At 36.4% G+C, this 19,489-nt stretch overlaps 1 pseudogene; it reads left to right on the top strand.

Annotated features, from left to right (window-relative positions):
• The first annotated feature begins 1,531 nt into the window (after positions 1 to 1,531).
• Positions 1,532 to 2,190, top strand: LOC148203829 (uncharacterized; annotated as a pseudogene).
• The last annotated feature ends 17,299 nt before the right edge of the window (positions 2,191 to 19,489 follow it).

Below are 19,489 nucleotides of genomic sequence, written 5' to 3'. Positions count from 1 at the left end.
ATATTTTTACGTTAGTTTTGTGAATAAGAAAGTTGAAAGTGAATTTAATGGTTTTGTGCAAGATTCCCTTGATTTCGTAGGCTAATTGAATGATTTGAAAGAAGAATTGAAGTACCGAATGATTGGAATGCTAAAAAGTCAACCAGAAACTAGAAAAGTCAACCAGTCAACCAAAAAAGTCAACCAGTCAACCAGAATACGAAAAAAGTCAACCAGACGAGTTTTGGGCCAGTTTTCTGCGATTTTATGATCTGTTTGGGCTTGGACCCGTTTTCTATTATTTTTATGTCCTATTTAAAGACCTAGATGTCTTAAGGTTTGTATCTTTGGCTGGGAGGAAGCAGAAACACACTTTTCACCCCTTGGGGGTAGATTGGGAGATGATGACGGCTCTCCTCTTCTCTTTCTAGGGTTTTTCTATCTCTTTCATTCTTTCATTATTGTTCATCTAGTTTCACAATGAATATGGTGAACTAGACCTTGTATTGTTGTTGGGGAATCAATGTAGTCTTGTGAAAACTCTCATATATGGAATTTGTGTTTTAACATCTTATATTAAGATACATGCTTTCTTTCATCTTTAGTTAGGGATTTTCCTCTTTGCTTAATGCTTGCTTTGTTTAACTCATTCATTGCCATGATTATTGATTTTGTCGATATGGGAACGTACGGGGAAATCTAGATCCGGGGAATTTCTCCCAATAGCATATTGGTTGCCTTTAAGCTCCTGCACTTCAGAACTAATTACTAGGAATGCTAGGAATTGTATGAACTCGTAATTAAGGATAGGCCTTCTTACAAGGTGATTTGGAGAGTGGCATTAGCAATTGATGAAAAGAATGATGAATTCCTAAAGTATATGAGAGTGAATAAGATGAAATTGATAACCCCAACAACATACTCATCCATTTAATTCATTAAAGTGTTTGTTTTCCTCTTTTCCATTGATCAACATTCATGCATACATGTTTAATTACTGTCTTTTGCATTTAAACCCTACAATCAATTATTAACAAGTCTTAAATAATCAACAAATCATATAGCTAACTAGGTCGTGAGTCCATTGGGAAAACGATACTTGGTCTTACCTAGTTTTATTAGTTGATACAATTCGGTCACACTTGCCGATTGTTAAACAAGTTTGTGGCACCGTTTTTCGTTGTTCATAAATTTGTCATCAAGTTTTTGGCACCGTTGCCGGGGACTCGTGGTTTAACTAGTTCATTTGTGTGATTATTGATTATCTTTGACTTGTTTTTGAATTTTGAAATTTGAATTTCTGTTTTTTATTTTTTTTTGTTTTTATTTGATTTGATTTGATTTTATTTTATTTTCTGTTTTTATTTTTTTTGGTTATTATTTTATTTTAGTTTATTTTATTTTTCTGTTTTTATTTTTTCTGTTTTCTATTTTTATTTTCTGTTTTTATTTTTTTCTGTTTTTATTTTATCTTCTTATCTCTTATTTTATATCTTCTCTATCTTTTTGTGCTCACAATTATTTTTAGGGTTTTGTGCCTAATGCCTACAGGATGCAATTCGGTCAAGAATTTAACTATATGGGCACTCAATTCTACCAAAGTAATCTCAACCACTGGTGGGAACCTCACTCAAGCATGGATCAAAGTCAATTTTGGAAAGCTGCCGGACAATTTGAGAATCAACCACAACAACAATGGCAACAATAACCCTCTTTATCGGCAAGAATGCCAAAATTGGAGGACGCACTTCAACAGTTTTTGCAGGTGTCCAGCTCCACTTAGAAAAACATTGAAGCATCAAGTAAAAGGATGGAGATGAACCTTCGTTACATTAGTCAGAGATTGAAAGATTTTAAGGTTAATACTGAAGTTAACCCTAAGGAGGAAGGTGAAGCCATTGCCACTGAAAGTGACAAGATTTTTGATGAGAAAAAAATAGGGAGAGATGAGGAAAAGATAGAGAGAAAAGAAAAAGAAGAGTTGAGTGAGAAAGATAAAGATGAAGAAAAAGAAAAAGAAGTGGTTGAGAGAGAAGAGAGAAAGAAAATTTGTGTGAAAATAAAGAAGTTGAGAAGAAAAAGAGAAGGGAAGAAAAAAATAAGAGAAAAGAAAAAGAGGAAAAAGAAAGTGAGAGAAAAGAGAAAGAGGACGAGAGGAAGAGAGAGAGAATCATATGAAAAACCCTTTCGTCATCCAAAGAAGTATCATAGGAAGGAAAAGAAATTTAAATGCTTCATGGAAATCTTCAAGAAATTGGAGATTAAAGTTCCTATGATTGAGACACTGCAACAGGTTCCTGGTTTGATCAAATTTCTGAAGAAGTTCAGTAGAAAGAAGAAGAAAAAGAAGATGTAACATGAGCTTTATTGGGTCAAGCTAGTGACGTTAAAAGAGCGCTTGCTAGGAGGCAACCCAGTGATTTAAGAACTTTTAATTTTTGGTTTGGTGATGTAATTTTGAACTTTTGGGTATTTTTGTTTTTGTTATAAGTTTGTTACAGGGTTTACATGTACTGATGGATGTTAGGCAGAAGAGTATCTACTGAAGGATATTATCTTTGTATACACCTACTGATGGGTGTTGGTTAGAAAGATTTGCATCTACTGAAGGTTGCTGGAGGATTTTGGGTCAGGCTCGTGACGTTAAACAAGTGCTACCTGGGAGGCAACCAAGTTGATTGATTTTATCTGTATTGTTTGTTTTGATTCTGCTTTAGTTGCATGATAGGGATTGAATGTTTGAGTGATCTGAGAACTTAATTACAGGGAGCAAGTGAGGGGCATGAGTAGGAGGCACCTAGGTTAAGCTAGGAAGAAGAAGAGCACTTCACGAAAGTGCCGCTGAGCGGCAAACTACCGCTGAGCGGCAAACTACCGCTGAGCAACAAACTACCGTTGAGCGGTAGTGTCGCAGAATGGGCTTAGGTTGCCCCTTAGCGGAACCCGAGCCCATTAGGCTATTTTTATACCCTAAGTCACGCTTTTGCCTCTATTTCCAGATTCTTCTCTGCACACACACACTCCTAAACACTTTTACAAAGGTTCTCTACATTTTTCCTTTCATTCCTCTTTAGAAAGTCTCCCTTCCACTCACTTTTTCACTAGTTTTCCATCTAAGTTTAGGGTTGGGAGAGAGCATCATTGATGGGGCTGAGTTTTTCAAAGCATTAGAGCAGGATTTGTGATGGACAAATTTATGATCACCAAAATATGATGTCACAAACTTGTTGAACAATCGGCAAGTATGACCGAATCGTTTCAAGTAATAAACTCGGTAAGACCAAGTATCGTTCTCCCAAAGGACTCACGGCCTAGTTTAGTTATGTGATAGTTAAGAACGAAATATTTGGAGTTTAATATGCAAGACAGAAAATAAACATGTATGCATGAGTTTTGATCAATGGCAAAAGCAAAAGACAAGCACTTTCAATGAAATATATTGATGAATATGTTGTTGGGGGTCAATTTCATCTTATCCACTCTCATATATTTTAGGAATTCAACATTCAAGTCATCATTGTTAATGCCACTCTCTAAATTACCTTTCAAGAAGGCTTCTCCCTAATTATGAGTTCATACGATTCCTAGCATTCCTAATAATTAGTTTTCTTAGCACAGGAGCTTAACGACAACCAATATAATATTGGGAGTAATTCCCCGGATCTAGACTTCCCCGTACGTTCACGTATCGATAAAATCAATAATCATGCATTGAATGAGTTAAACAAAGCAAGCATTAAGCAAAGAGGAAAAACCCTAACTAATGATGAAAGAAAGCATAAATCTTAGATTAAGATGCAAGCACAAATTCCATATATGAGAGTTTCAAAAGATTACATTGATTCCCCAACAAACATACAAGGTTTAGTTCACCATATTCATGGTGAACCTAGATGAACAATAATGAAAGAATGAAAGAGATAGAAAAACCCGAGAAAGAGAAGAGGAGAGCTGTCACCATCTCCCAATCTACCCCCAAGGGGTGAAAAGAGAGTGTTTGTTTCGTCTTTGCAGAAGATACCAACCCTAAGACATCTAGGTCTTTAAATAGGACATAAAAATAATAGAAAACGAGTTCAGGCCCAAACAGATCATAAAATCGCATAAAACTGGCCCAAAACTCGTCTGGTTGACTTTTTTCGTATTCTGGTTGACTGGTTGACTTTTTTGGTTGACTGGTTGACTTTTCTGGTTTCTGGTTGACTTTTCTGATTCCATCTCTCTCCTTTATCACTTCTTTCACTAAATTCACCTTAAAACCTGCACAAAAACACTGAAATCAAGCATAAACCTGTCCAGCTCTCTTATTTATGAAAATATGGATAAAAGCATGATTTCATGCTAGTTTCTAAGTGTAAAGGTTGCTTTTTGTGTCAATTTTAAGCATGAAAATAACAGTTTTTCAACTGTTATCACAACCCAAAACTTAGAACTTTGCTTGTCCTCAAGCAAACAAGATGTAACTCAATCTTCAACCAATTCATATGATGGTTCACTCATTCAAAAATCCTCTTTTTCAAGATAAGTAACAACTTCACTCAAACTTATGACCAAGAGTTCAATCAAGATGTGCACATGCTTTAGTGTTCACAAAGTCATTTAAATTCCAATAAATGCTATTTTTCATGAATGATCAATCAATTAAGCATGGATGTTCATGTGCTTATGGAATATTTCCTCACTAGGTAAAGTGTTTGACTCAACACACAAGTGTATAAGAGGTAAAGTGTTTCACTCATTCACTCCACTATCACAATGTTACATGAATCAACTTTGCCTTTCATTTTACCACAATCAAAAACATTCACAAGCATGCATCATCACAAGGACTTTTCAATGGCTTATAATGTGGCTGGGCTAACAAGAAAATTGGTTTTTCTGGATCACAAAATCCTTGAGTTAAGAGAATCATAACAACACAATTTTTCTTATTCTTCCCAACTTGCCTTGGCATCTACATTGAGCTTTGCTTCTTTTTCTTTTCTTTTCTTTTCTTTTCTTTTCTTTTCTTTTTCTTTTTTTCTTTGCATATTCTTACTTTTTAGCTCTTAGCTCAATGCTTTTCCTTTTTCATGTTTTCCCGACAACCCCAAACTTGAACATTTAACAATACCACACAAGATCTTCTACTTAACTCAAGGTAAAGATTTTCAATCAAGGGTTTCAGTGTATGTTCGAGGCTAAGGGTTCAAAGGATAGAACACAAAGTGTTCTCTTTTAGTGGGCTAACTTTATGAATTTGGCCAATAAAAAGGGTTCCAACAAACGGCCTTGATCACATGATGCAAAACAAGCAATTGATTCAATCATAGAAAACCTGGGCAAAGTCATTCATGCTTTTAAAGTAATAACATTCAATCAATAAAAACTCTGGAGCTCAAAACCTCACATATAAGCGCATTCACATTTGACATACACATCCTACTTAATTTCACAATCACAATCATAATATCCTGCATTTGTTCACAAAGCTTGTGAATCACCTGTATAAGCATTTTAATGTGCACATCTATCTCAACATCAATCAATCACTAATCATCATCAAGCATTACTTATCACACAATCACAGTTAATAGCAAACCATCATAACAAACCATGTTTCCAATAGAGTACATCAAACCCTAATCTAAAACAAAAAATAAATAAGTTTAGAAAACTTAAACCAACAAAAGCATAAGCATATGATAGCATTCATCCGTAAATGCTATCTCAGCTCCTCATCAATCTGAGCTGTCCTCTGTATCTTCCTCTTCTTGGATCTTATAGTCTTGATTCTTTTTGCCCGATGAGGAGGCCATCCCTGCATCAAACATAATTCACAAAACCAAAAGATACATTGTAAAGCATTAGTAAACCACAATGAAGAAATCAGCCCCTTCAATGATGCTCTCTCCCAACCCCAAACATAGATGGAAAACTAGTGAGCAAGTGAGTGGAAGGGAGATTTTCTAAAGAGGGATGAGGGAAAAGTTGTAGAGAACCTTTGAAAAGGTATGTAGAAGTGTGTGTGCTGATAACAGTTGAGAAACTGTTATTTTCATGATTAAAATTGACACTAAAAGCAACCTTTACACTTAGAAACTAGCTTGAAATCATGCTTTTCTTCATATTTTCATAAATAAGAGAGCTGGACAGGTTTATGCTTGATTTCAGTGTTTTTGTACAGGTTTTAAGGTGAATTTGGTGAAAGAAGTGAAGAAGGAGAGAGATGAAATCAGAAAAGACATCAAAAAGTGCAAAAGGAGAAGCCGAAGTCACCGCTCAGCGGCAGTTTACCGCTGAGCGGCACTCAGGAACTCACGGGAGGTTCGCTGAGGGGCAAAATGGCCGCTGAGGGGAAGAAACGTCTCACGCACTTACCGCTGAGCGGCACTTTACCGCTGAGCGGCACTTTTATGGGCTTGGACCTAATTTTCTGTAATTTACGAATAATATATAAGCTTTAGGGTTTCCTAGGGTTAGGTATCTCTGGCTGGAACGAAGCAAACACTTTCTCTTCCACCCCTTTGAAGGAGGATCTTGGATGCTGAGGCTTCCTCTTCACCTTTTTAGGGTTTTATCTTTCATTCTTTCATTGTAATTCATCTAGGTTCACAATGAATATGGTGAACTAAACTCTGTATGTTTGTTGGGGAATCAATGTAATCTTTTGAAGCTCTCATATATGGAATTTGTTTTTGATGGACGAACGCCCGAGGAGAGACCGATAGAAGCTGTGCGAGCATGATTCGAACTACTCGAAGCTTCTTCCAGAGAGATGATGCAGCAGAATTGTTTGGAACGGAGCAAATCTGAGAATGAACACGAAGAACCCTAATCTGGACCTATGGAACCCTAGAAAGGTGCAGAACATCAAATGAACCGATTAATCGGTCCAAAACAAAGATTGAATGGTGGATAATATGAAAAATATTGTTTCAAACGGTGAAATCGAAGGAAACCTAAAGAAGAGGTGTTTTAGGTTTGGAAACTAGAAAAATAGAAAGGAAGCAGAGATCTGGACATGAGATGATACGCGAAGGAGTATGGTTCGGTGAAGAGAAATGTGTTGCGCAAATGAAGAATCCTCTCTCTGATGCGCGAGAGATTAAATGAAAAATGAAGGAGGTGGTAATGAAAAGAAGGTGTGGCGAGGCTTTGCGCGAGAGAACGGAAGACGCGTGGCTAAGGAGCGCTGACGAACGGTAATTATGTGTGATGAGAGAGAAGCACGGTGGAATGGAAAAGGAAAGTGAGAGAGGTGCTTGGAAGGTGGCTAGAGGGAGTCTTTGGACTCTCTAGGGTGACTTTCAAGAGAGAATTGTTTCTATTTCAGAAAACTTAATTCTCATTAATCTCAAAAGTCCTAATACAAGAGAGGAGTTGGGTATTTATAGTAACCCATGCTCCTTAAGAGCTAAGCTAGGAAAGGTAAAAATACAAAAGGAAGACTAAGTCAAGTAGGATTCCATCATGCCCTCCCTCTTAAGAAAAGATTTGTCCTCAAATCTGGCAATCGCCTTATGAAGAAGCTCCACACAATCTTTGGGAGCATGGCCAGCTTGGAGTGGCCTTATTCTTTTAGATCTAGTTTTCTTCCTCCTGGATCAAACACGAATCTGCAATACACATCCAATATATCTTCGGTTAATATTAATCCAAGAAAGAATTTTTCTTTAAAAACAAGAGAATAAGAACTTCTAATACTTTGATTTGTAATCTTTGAAAATTTTAGAAGTCCAAATTCAATTTTATCTTGAGTTAATTGTTTTCTTAAAGATAACAATAACTCAAGATTTGAATTGTCATATTTTGAAAATGTTTTCATAGAGAATATAATGACAATTGGTTTGAAAGAGAAGTCAAAAATTGAAAAGTAATCAATTATTGAAAAAGAAGTAAAGATTTGGAAACCTTCCCTTTTAGGTTCCATGGTCTTTGAAAGAATAGGATTTGTCATTAGTAACAATTTCTCCTTTTCTTTCTTCTCTCTTTCTTGCCTTTCTCTCTTTTCTTCTCTTCTTAATTCCTCTCTTCTTTTCTCTTCTCTTTTCTCGTTTTCTTCTCTCTCTCTCTTCTCTTCTTCTTTCCTTTCTTCCTTTTCTTTTCTCTCAATCTCTCTTTTTCTTTTCTTATCCTTGATCTCTTTAAGTCTTGCCCCAAATTCTAATTCTCTACGAAGAAACCCATGATCATTTAAACTCTCAAGAAATAATTTTCCATCATCAATGGAATCCCTAATTAGTTCTAGGTTTCTTTTTATGCTTGAAGGCACAAACTTTCTTCTCATGCAAGCTTTTAAATCATGCCAATCACGTATGGAGGACTTTCTACCTTTCCTAACATGATATTGTCTTTCATTCCACCACTCTCTTGCATGCACTTCTAACTTAGAGAGATATATACTAAGAACATAATATTCACTCTCTTCATAAAACCAAGGATTTATTTTATCAATTTCTTTCTCCCAAGCTAGGTATGTTAATGCACCTATGTCTTTACCAAATGATGGAAGATTCCTAGCTTGTTTAAACATTTCATCAACTTTATCTAACCTAGAACACCTATATGAACCATAAGAAGACATCTTTGTTTTTAAAAGTTTTCTTAATCTAAAGGGTTCAAAATTTTCACTTAGACAAGTCCCAAGTAAGAGAGGTGAGCTAAAGAGCTGCTTAAGTACCAAGTCTTGCCTTGCCAGAAATGTCTTAGGCTACTAACTAATTACCCCTTAAACTAAAATCACCTTTAGAAACAAAGTACACAACTCAAACAATCACAAACAATTAAACACTAAAAGACTATACTCTTCGAACTCTAGTGTGAAAAGGCTTAGAGTTTAATCCCTTTTAGCCTAAATCACCCCTAAACGTAGAACACAAAATCAAAGAAACAAAACACTAAGGAAACCAGCGAACTCTAATGACCCTACTGATGGACAAATTTATGAACACCAATTTATGATGTCACAAACTTGTTTTTCAATCGGCAAGTATGACCGAATCGTTCAAGTAATAAACTTGGTAAGACCAAGTATCGTTCTTCCCAAAGGACTCACGGCCTAGTTTAGTTATGTGATTTCTTAATTAGCTAAGACTTACAGATAAAATATTTGGAGTTTAATATGCAAGACAGAAAATAAACATGTATGCATGAAGTTTTGATCAATGGCAAAAAGCAAAAGATAAACACTTTCAATGATATTAATGTATGAATATGTTGTTGGGGGTCAATTTCATCTTATCCACTCTCATATATTTTAGGAATTCAACATTCAAATCATCATTGTTAATGCCACTCTCTAAAGTACCTTTCTAGAAGGCTTCTCCTTAATCACGAGTTCATACAATTCCTAGCATTCCTAATGATCAGTTCATAAGTGCAGGAGCTTAACGACAACCAATATCATATTGGGAGAAATTCCCCGGATCTAGACTTCCCCGTACGTGCCCGTATCGACAAAACCAATAATCATGCATCGAATGAGTTAAACAATGCAAGCATTAAGCAAAGAGGAAAAACCCTAACTAATGATGAAAAGAAAGCATAAGTCTTAATTAAAAGATGTAAAAACAGATTCCATATATGAGAGTTTCACAAGATTACATTGATTCCCCAACAAACATACAGAGTTTAGTTCACCATATTCATGGTGAACCTAGATGAATTACAATGAAAGAATGAAAGAATAAACCCTAAAAAGGTGAAGAGGAAGCCTCAGCATCCAAGATCCTCCTTCAAAGGGGTGGAAGAGAGAGTGTTTGCTTCGTTCCAGCCAAAGATACCTAACCCTAGGAAACCCTAAAGCTTAAATACCATTCGTAAATTACAAAAACTTAGGTCCAAGCCCATTAAAGTGCCTCTCAACGGTAAGTGCGTGTCTTGTTTTCTCCCCTCAGCGGCCATTTTGCCCCTCAGCGGATCTCCCGTGAGTGCCTGAGTGCCGCTCAGCGGTAAACTGCCGCTGAGCGGTGACTTCGGCTTCTCCTTTTGCACTTTTTGATGTCTTTTCTAATTTCATCTCTCTCCTTCTTCACTTCTTTCACCAAATTCACCTTAAAACCTGCACAAAAACACTGAAATCAAGCATAAACCTGTCCAGCTCTCTTATTTCTAAAAATATGAAGAAAAGCATGATTTCAAGCTAGTTTCTAAGTATAAAGGTTGCTTTCAATATCAATTTTAAGCATGAAAATAACAGTTTTTCAACTGTTATCACCTACGAGATACACAAATCAAATCAATATTAAAGTATACTCCTATGGTGAAGCTTGTAGCTTTGGCTAACAAGACACATTCACCTGTCTAGCTATGCTAAAAATAAAAGCAAATAAAGTTGCCAAGAGTTTGAAAGAGCACCAAGGACTCTTCCTAAACACTTGGACTTTATAAAAGGCCCTTTTACAAAACAAAAATTAAAGCTAACAGTGGCTAACATAAGCCTATTACAAACAAAATTGAAACTAAAAGAAAGCTATAGCCTATCAGCCTATTACCCATCAAATGGAACAAAAAAAAACAAACATGCACTCTGCTACGGTCTTGTCTGGGTCAGCTACAATCCACTTTTAATGCCAGTCCTTGTGCCAAAAATACGTACACTCGTGTTGCTTTTTTGGCCAGCTTTGGCCCCTTTTCTATCTTCTGGATTATCCTATAATCACAAATGCACAAAACTGCTGTGAGTATTCACTTAGTTAAAACAAATTGCAAAAGAATATACAGGGCAGTAAGAACTTCCCTTTCTCATGGCTGCACAAGTTTTCTAAACTTTCAATTAAAATTCTGCGGCTGCTCAATTAAACTTGTACATAAATTGAATTCCAATGAAAGCAACTCTGCACAGATAATTCACACCAATTCAGCAGATCATGCAATCCAACAATGAACAATTTAAATCTAAAACAGTTTAAACAGTCAGAAGCAATTAAACTAAATAATTCCCTTTAGTTCAAAGCTTCCACATTAAGTTCTTAGGTTGCTATTTTCTCAGTAAATTTCTGCTCAAGCTAAACTCTCGAGTATCAGCTCTGCACACATCAAAATCAAACCAGATTCCAATTCAGCAAATCACAACATCCAACAAATTGCAAGCTATAACACAAACAGTTTAAACAAATAGAAGCAATATAGCTAAGCAACTTCCCTGATTAATGATATTTCTAGTTGTTGGTTTTAGTGGACTTTGTTGTAGGTTCTTCCTTGTGCTCAACTAATCAGCAGATTCATTCTTCATTTTCTCCCTGCACTGATTCGGTTCAGATCTGCTCACAGAAATTACACCAACTCCAGCAAAATACACAAGGACATGGATATTAAACCAGATGCAATAGGTGTAATTCAAAGCTGAACTAAACTGATTTAAACAACCATTCAATTCTAATTTAAATTCTGATCAATCCAATGGGTAAAAAGAAGTATGTACTTAATTCAACCACAACGTCAGAATTGGAAATTAAGTGCTTTAGTCACTTCTTAAAATGGAATGATGCTTTGGCAGTTAAAACAAGTTCATGCACAAGCCTAATTACTCCAAGCAAATCAATTCATGCATAAATCAGTCCATGAACAACTAACTAGGTGGCATGCAAGGGTATGCAATCAATCAATCTGAACAAAACTGAAATCTGCATGTGACTAATACCAGGAAACTATTTTCTATATGCATTTGGAAAAATGATTTCAACAAAGAAAGAATGATGGTGCTAATCAGGACTCAACAGATTTCAACAATTGTAATCAAACCATGAAATCAGTAATCACATTCAAAACATTTAATATCTCAATGATTTCAGCAAGCAGTTTATAATCCAAAATGAATGCAAGGTCAGTTTAAGCAAATCACAACTGCTCCAATCTAATTGATCCAATTTCTTTTCCTGCACAATGAACAATCACAAAACAGTTAGATTAACAATGAATTCTCTATTTCAAAGTGCCAAGGAATTAGGCCAAGTCAGCCACACTAAACTCACTACACTCAGGCTTCTCTTTGAAAGCTTAAATCACTCAAAATGTAAAGGTTTGGAAGGGAGATTCTCCCTTGGCAGTACAAAGCTGGAAAGTCTTTCAGACCACCACCACCTAAGATGCTACCAAGCACACAAACCTTCTTTCAATTTCCAGAAATCCAGAGTGAAAAAAAAAACTTCTCAAGTAATAAAGAAATGGCTAGGCAAAGATCAAAGTACTGGACAGACAGGTAGAACAGAACAGGACAGCCACTAAAGCAAAGGAATTGACAGCACAATACAATAACCACTATAGACAGACTCTAGATTAGATGAAAAAAACAATTAAAGCTCAAATTAAGAACAGCAAAATAGAATACACATGCATTGAGACAAAACTAGAACATTCAACAATGACAAGCAAGAAACAAAGCTTTTGATCACAGTAAGCACTCAAACAGGATCCTAAGATCAATTCTAGAGTAGATTTCAAAAGCAATAAAAAGATCAAGAACAAATTGCAGAATTTTTGTAAACAAATGTTCAAACTGATTCACTTTATTTCAAAATTGTAGTGCAGCATTTAACATTGTTAATTTCAGCCTTATGCACTGTTTTATAATGAAATCAGTAGAATCAACTCCAATTACAAGTGTTACTGCTAGGTTCAAATTCAAATCACTGATTTAGTGGTTGTTTTGTACAAGATTACAAGTACTGCTGATGTGATGCAGATTTTTGTGGACTTAATCATCAACCACTTACAAATTTTAAGCCAGAACAACTTTGACACAAAGGTGCAGTAACACAAGTCAAATCAAATTTAATTCTGCAGAAAAGAAATTAAAGCACTCAGACACAATGACTCTAGGATGTACTGATGTTAGAACTTAGTAATGATCTAATACTAAGTATAGAATACAACCACACACCCAAGACACTAAGACAGATTCAATCTCGGTGTAATTGAAACAAGAGAATGCTGTGTTTTCACAAAGTACCACTAAGCTATGCCATGTATTTCATTGCTTAAGAGATGTGTACTTGTTACTGGCTAGCAGTTCAACTTATAGAACCAAACATAGTTCACAGATAACAATGAATTCAAAGGAAACTTGCAAATCAAAAGTCAATTCTAACTACTGCCAAGTACAAACACCCGAGCTCTTAGTTAAACTTTTCATAGCTCATATGGTATGCATTTGTGAGTAACAGCCAAACTCAAATTAGATATGACAATGCAATCATTCAAAATTGCCAATGGAAATCTGTCAGCCAGCTTATTCATTCGAATGAGTCATAGCTTTTGAGGCTTGACAGACATTACACCAAGGTTAACTTCAAGTACTCACGAAATTGAATACTAAACCAATTAAACACAGATTTAAAATGACAAAATAAGTAAAGCAACATGACATAGACAAAACAGAAGTAGATTTTAAAACTTAAAAGACTCAAATAAGAAGATTCACCGAATTAAAATGAAATAAGACTCAAGACACAGGAAACGCAACTTGGAAACCTAAACGCATGAAGAGATTCAAAATATGAAACACACAAAAAGGATTCGCAACAACTGAGATCAGAAAAACAAATCACGACATTAAAGGAAAATGATGAACAACTCAAAAATTAAAAGAAACAACACAAATTGCTCAGAATCAAAAGCAACCCGAGACAAAATAAGATGAATGAACACCACGTAAATGAAGAAAACGCAACAGAGATGCGAAACAGAAATGCGAAACAGAAACTCAGAATCAAGATATCACAGACACAGATTCAACAGAAGACTTGAATCAACATTACGTGAATCAGAAAAAAATGAATCACGAACAAGAACAAACCAAAAAAACAAACAAACGCGAAGCCAATGAGAAAAAAAAAATTCAGAACAGATAGAACAACTTATCTGTTGACGCGTGCTCGAACCAGGCTCTGATACCACTTGATGGACGAACGCCCGAGGAGAGACCGATAGAAGCTGTGCGAGCACGATTCGAACTACTCGAAGCTTCTTCCAGAGAGATGATGCAGCGGAATTGTTTGGAACGGAGCAAATCTGAGAATGAACACGAGGAACCCTAATCTGGACCTATGGAACCCTAGAAAGGTGCAGAACATCAAATGAACCGATTAATCGGTCCAAAACAAAGATTGAATGGTGGATAATATGAAAAATATTGTTTCAAACGATGAAATCGAAGGAAACCTAAAGAAGAGGGGTTTTAGGTTTGGAAACTAGAAAAATAGAAAGGAAGCAGAGATCTGGACATGAGATGATACGCGAAGGAGTATGGTTCGGTGAAGAGAAATGTGTTGCGCAAATGAAGAATCCTCTCTCTGATGCGCGAGAGATTAAATGAAAAATGAAGGAGGTGGTAATGAAAAGAAGGTGTGGCGAGGCTTTGCGCGAGAGAACGGAAGACGCGTGGCTAAGGAGCGCTGACGAACGGTAATGATGTGTGATGAGAGAGAAGCACGGTGGAATGGAAAAGGAAAGTGAGAGAGGTGCTTGGAAGGTGGCTAGAGGGAGTCTTTGGACTCTCTAGGGTGACTTTCAAGAGAGAATTGTTTCTATTTCAGAAAACTTAATTCTCATTAATCTCAAAAGTCCTAATACATGAGAGGAGTTGGGTATTTATAGTAACCCATGCTCCTTAAGAGCTAAGCTAGGAAAGGTAAAAATACAAAAGGAAGACTAAGTCAAGTAGGATTCCATCAGTTTTTTTACATCTTTTAATTAAGACCTATGCTTTCTTTCATCATTAGTTAGGGTTTTTCCTCTTTGCTTAATGCTTGCATTGTTTAACTCATTCGATGCATGATTATTGGTTTTGTCGATACGGGCGCGTACGGGGAAGTCTAGATCCGGGGAATTTCTCCCAATATTATATTGGTTGTCGTTAAGCCCCTGCACTTATGAACTAATCATTAGGAATGCTAGGAATTGTATGAACTCGTGATTAGAGAGAAGCCTTCTTGAAAGGTACTTTAGAGAGTGGCATTAACAATGATGATTTGAATGTTGAATTCCTAAAATATATGAGAGTGGATAAGATGAAATTGACCCCCAACAACATATTCATATTTAATTGAAAGTGTTTATCTTTTGCTTTTTGCCATTGATCAAAACTTCATGCATACATATTTAATTTTCGTCTTTTGCATATAAAATCCAAATATTTCGTCTTTAAGTCTTAGCTAATCAATAAACCACACAACTAAACTAGGCCGTGAGTCCTTTGGGAAGAACGATACTTGGTCTTACCAAGTTTATTACTTGAACGATTCGGTCATACTTGCCGATTAAAAAAACAAGTTTGTGACATCATATTTTGGTGTTCATAAATTTGTCCATCATGTGCAGAGAAGAGCCTGAAAATAAAAGCATTTGCGCAGCTTAGGGTATAAAAATACCCTAATGGGCTCGGGTTCCGCTAAAGGGTAACCAAAGCCCACTTTGCGATAGTACCGCTCAGCGGTAATTTGCCGCTCAGCGGCACTTTCGTGATGTGCTCTTCTCCTTCTTTGCTTAACCTAAGTGCCTCCTAGACATGCCCCTCACTGGTTCCCTGTAATTCAATGTTTAGAATACTTATGCAAACCCTATCATGCAGCTAAAATGAAACAAACAAAAACAATCAATCAACTGGGTTGCCTCCCAGGTAGCGCTTGTTTAACATCACGAGCCTGACCCAAAATCCACCAACACCCATCAGTAGGTGTTACACACTTACCACCACCCATCAGTAGGTGTTAAAAACTTACCAACACCCATCAGTAGGTGCAAAATTTTCTCACCAACACCCATCAGTAGCTGTTATACACTTAGCATCCTTCAGTAGATGCTATATCCAACTAACATCCTTTAGTAGATGCTATGTTCAACAAAATATTCACAAAATCATGTTCAACAGATTAAAAATTACAAACCAAAATAAAATTAAAAGTTTTTAAATCACTGGGTTGCCTCCCAGCAAGCGCTCTTTTAACGTCATTAGCTTGACCCAGTAAAGCTCAAGTTCCTTCTTTATAGTTGATGTTGTCATCCCACCAACTCCTCAGCTGTTTCCTGTGAACTGTTTTGGTCCTTCTAGAATGTGGAGACTCTATCTCTATCATCTCCTTCTCTTTAAAGCCCTTCACAACCCACAACTTGTTCTTGATTCTTACAGGTGTGCCAAGTTGGAGTCTTCTTTTCTCCCAGTCACCAGGAATTTCTCCTCCTCTTCCAATCTTTTCTTCCTTGTGTACCTGAAACAACAAACAATGGTTACCTGCAACCTTGAGATTTTCATCTTTATGGCTAGTCATGGGTGCATCTTGAAATGCAGCTTTATAACTAGCTTCTTCCTCCTGTGTTTGCGTCTCATCTTTAAAGACGTCTATAACCACTCTCTCCTCCCTGTCCTGGAGCACCACTATACCTTCGTTTACATCAATGATAGCTCTGGCCGTTTTCATAAACGGTCTTCCAAGTATGATAGGTATCTTCTTTGTCTCCATCTTCATCACCACAAAGTCTGCCAAGAACTGAAGTTTGCCAACACAAACTATAATGTCCTCTGCAATCCCACATGGCTCCTTTGAAGATCCATCGGCCATTACTAGATTAACCTTTAGAGGTTTCACATTAACATTGCCGATTTGCTCCAGTAAAGAGTGAGGTATCAAGTTAACACTTGAACCTAAATCAAGAAGAGCTTTCTTCACCCTTTTCTTCCCTATGGTACAAGGGATAGAAAAACTACCTAGATCTGTTGCTTTAGGAGGGAATGACTCTTTTTTAACAGTTATACACTCCTTTGCTTCATCATCTCTACGTCTTTTCTTTGTAGAGATTTCTTCATTAGATTTAGTGTAAACCGTAATCTGTTGCAGAATCTGTTCCCAAGGTGCATCATTATCCACCATTCTGAATAATTCTGTGAAGTCCAGTTGTTTCCCTTGATGGATTGGAAAAGGAAAAGTGCTTTTGCTCTCTATTTCTCTTCTCTCTTCTGTATCTAACTCAACTTTCTCATCATCAACACTCTCTACCACCTTGCACTCTTCTCTGGGGTTAACCTCAGTATTAGCCCCAAAATTTCTATTTGGCCTTTCTTCCACCTGTTTGGTGATCTGCCCTATCTGAGTCTCCAAATTTTTGATAGCAGCTTCAGTGCTCTTCTGGGTAGACTCAGTTTTCTGTATGAAATTGTTGAGAGTTTCCTCCATCCTCATGGATCTTTCATTAAGCATAGATAATTGTTGCCATAAGGTGGGTTGCTGCTATTGCTTATTATATTGACCAGCTTGCCCAGTTTTCCCTTGACCAATACTTGGGTGTGGTTTCCACCCCTGATTGTAGCTTCCTTGACGATACTGATTGGTCATGTAGTTTACATCCTCTACGGCTTTAACTGGAAAGGCACATTGACCATTGATATGGTCGCCTCCACACAATTCGCACAAATGGGTTTGTACCTGTGCAGCAGTGTTCAACTCTTTGGGTAATTGTGCAAGAGTTTTAGTCAGAGTCTCCAGCTGTTGAGTTAGAATTTTGTTTTGAGCTAGCAGGGCATCATGTGTCTGTAATTGGAGAACTCCTTTTTGTTGCATAGGAGCTCCTCTCTCATTGTGTAGCTCATTATCACTAGTAGCCATGTTTTCTATAATCTCTGTTGCTTCCTCTCGAGTTTTCCATTTAATATTGCCTCCTGCTGAGGCGTCCAGCATCATCCTGGTTTGTGAACCAAGCCCTCCAAGGAAAGTTAAGACTACTTCCTGATCTTCAAAGCCATGCGTGGGTGTTTTTCTTAGCAAGCTTTTGTATCTGTCCCATGCATGCCCCAGTGATTCTTCCATGCCCTGCTTAAATGAAGAAATCTCTTGCTTTCCTTTTGTCACCTTAGATTGTGGGAAGTACTTGTTTAAAAATTTTGTGACCACTGCTTCCCACTCTGTGAAACTTTCTTCTGGGAAAGAATTCAACCAAAGCTTAGCATTGCCTCCCAATGAGAAAGGAAACAAGCTAAGTTTGATAGCTTCGTCTGGCACCCCATTAATTTTGACTGTGTTGCAAATCTCATTGAAGGTAATGAGGTGCTCATATGGGCTTTCATGAGATAACCCATTAAATTGGTTGCTTTGCACCAGTTGAATCAGTCCTGGTTTGACCTCCATATTAGCTGCATTGACTCTAGGTCTAGCTATACTGTTAAAGTGCTGAGGTCCAGCTATATTGGTGTAGTCAGCAAGAGTTCTTCTAACATTGTTGTTCTCCATATTTTCTGTGCTATGAACAGAACCTTGTGGTGATGATTGTAAGAGAGTTTCTGGAGAAGGGAAAAGTTCTCTAGATGTTCGGATTCTTCTCCTCCGTCTACTCTCGTCTAGACCTTCAAGCAGAGGTTCTGTTGTTTTCTTGCTCCTTGTTCTAATTGCTTCCTGCATGCACAAGAAAACAAACCCTAGAAAAGATTTGTTAGCACAAAAAGATATAGGAGAAGATATAGATTCAGAAGATAAAAGATTCAGAGGATAAGATAAAATAATATAAAATAAAATAATATAAAATAAAATAAAATAAAATAAAATCTAGGGTTAAATATGTTTTTAGTCCCTAAACTATTGGCCGTTTCTGGTTTTCGTCCCTCTTCCAAAGTAAGGTACAATTTGGTCCTCATTCTTTAGAAAAACGTTCGTTTTAGTCCTCAAAATTTTGTTTTTAGTCCTCGTTTTAGTCCTCAAAACGTTCGTTTTTTCGACTAAAACGAACGTTTTTTAAAGATTGAGGACTAAATTGTACCTTACTTTGGAAGAGGGACGAAAACCAGAAACGGTCAATAGTTTAGGGACTAAAAACATATTTAACCCTAAAATCTAATCTAATCAAATCAAATCAAATCAAATAAAATCTAATCTAATCTAATCAAATAAAATCTAATCTAATCAAATAAAATAAAATAAAATAAAATAAAATCAAATAAGATAAAATAAAATAAAATAAAATAAAATCAAATAAAATAAAATCAAATAAAATAAAATCAAATAAAATCAAATAAAATAAAACCAAATCAAATAAAAACCGAAAAAATAAAAACAGAAAATAAAAACAGAAATTCAAAATTAAAGTCAAATATAATCAATAATCACACAAATTAACCAGTTAAACCACGAGTCCCCAGCAACGGCGCCAAAAACTTGATGGACAAATTTATGATCACCAAAATATGATGTCACAAACTTGTTGAACAATCGACAAGTATGACCAAATCGTTTCAAGTAATAAACTCGGTAAGACCAAGTATCGTTCTCCCTAAGGACTCACGGCCTAGTTTAGTTATGTGATAGTTAAGAACGAAATATTTGGAGTTTAATATGCAAGACAGAAAATAAACATGTATGCATGAGTTTTGATCAATGGCAAAAGCAAAAGACAAGCACTTTCAATGAAATATATTGATGAATATGTTGTTGGGGGTCAATTTCATCTTATCCACTCTCATATATTTTAGGAATTCAACATTCAAGTCCACTCTCTAAATTACCTTTCAAGAAGGCTTCTCCCTAATTATGAGTTCATACGATTCCTA

Source organism: Vigna umbellata, chromosome 2, assembly GCF_029865625.1.
Source record: "Vigna umbellata cultivar VRB3 chromosome 2, Vumbellata_1.0, whole genome shotgun sequence".
Lineage (NCBI taxonomy): Eukaryota > Viridiplantae > Streptophyta > Magnoliopsida > Fabales > Fabaceae > Vigna > Vigna umbellata.
Note: the sequence above shows the minus strand (reverse complement) of the source record. Positions and strands in the feature narration are given on the sequence as shown.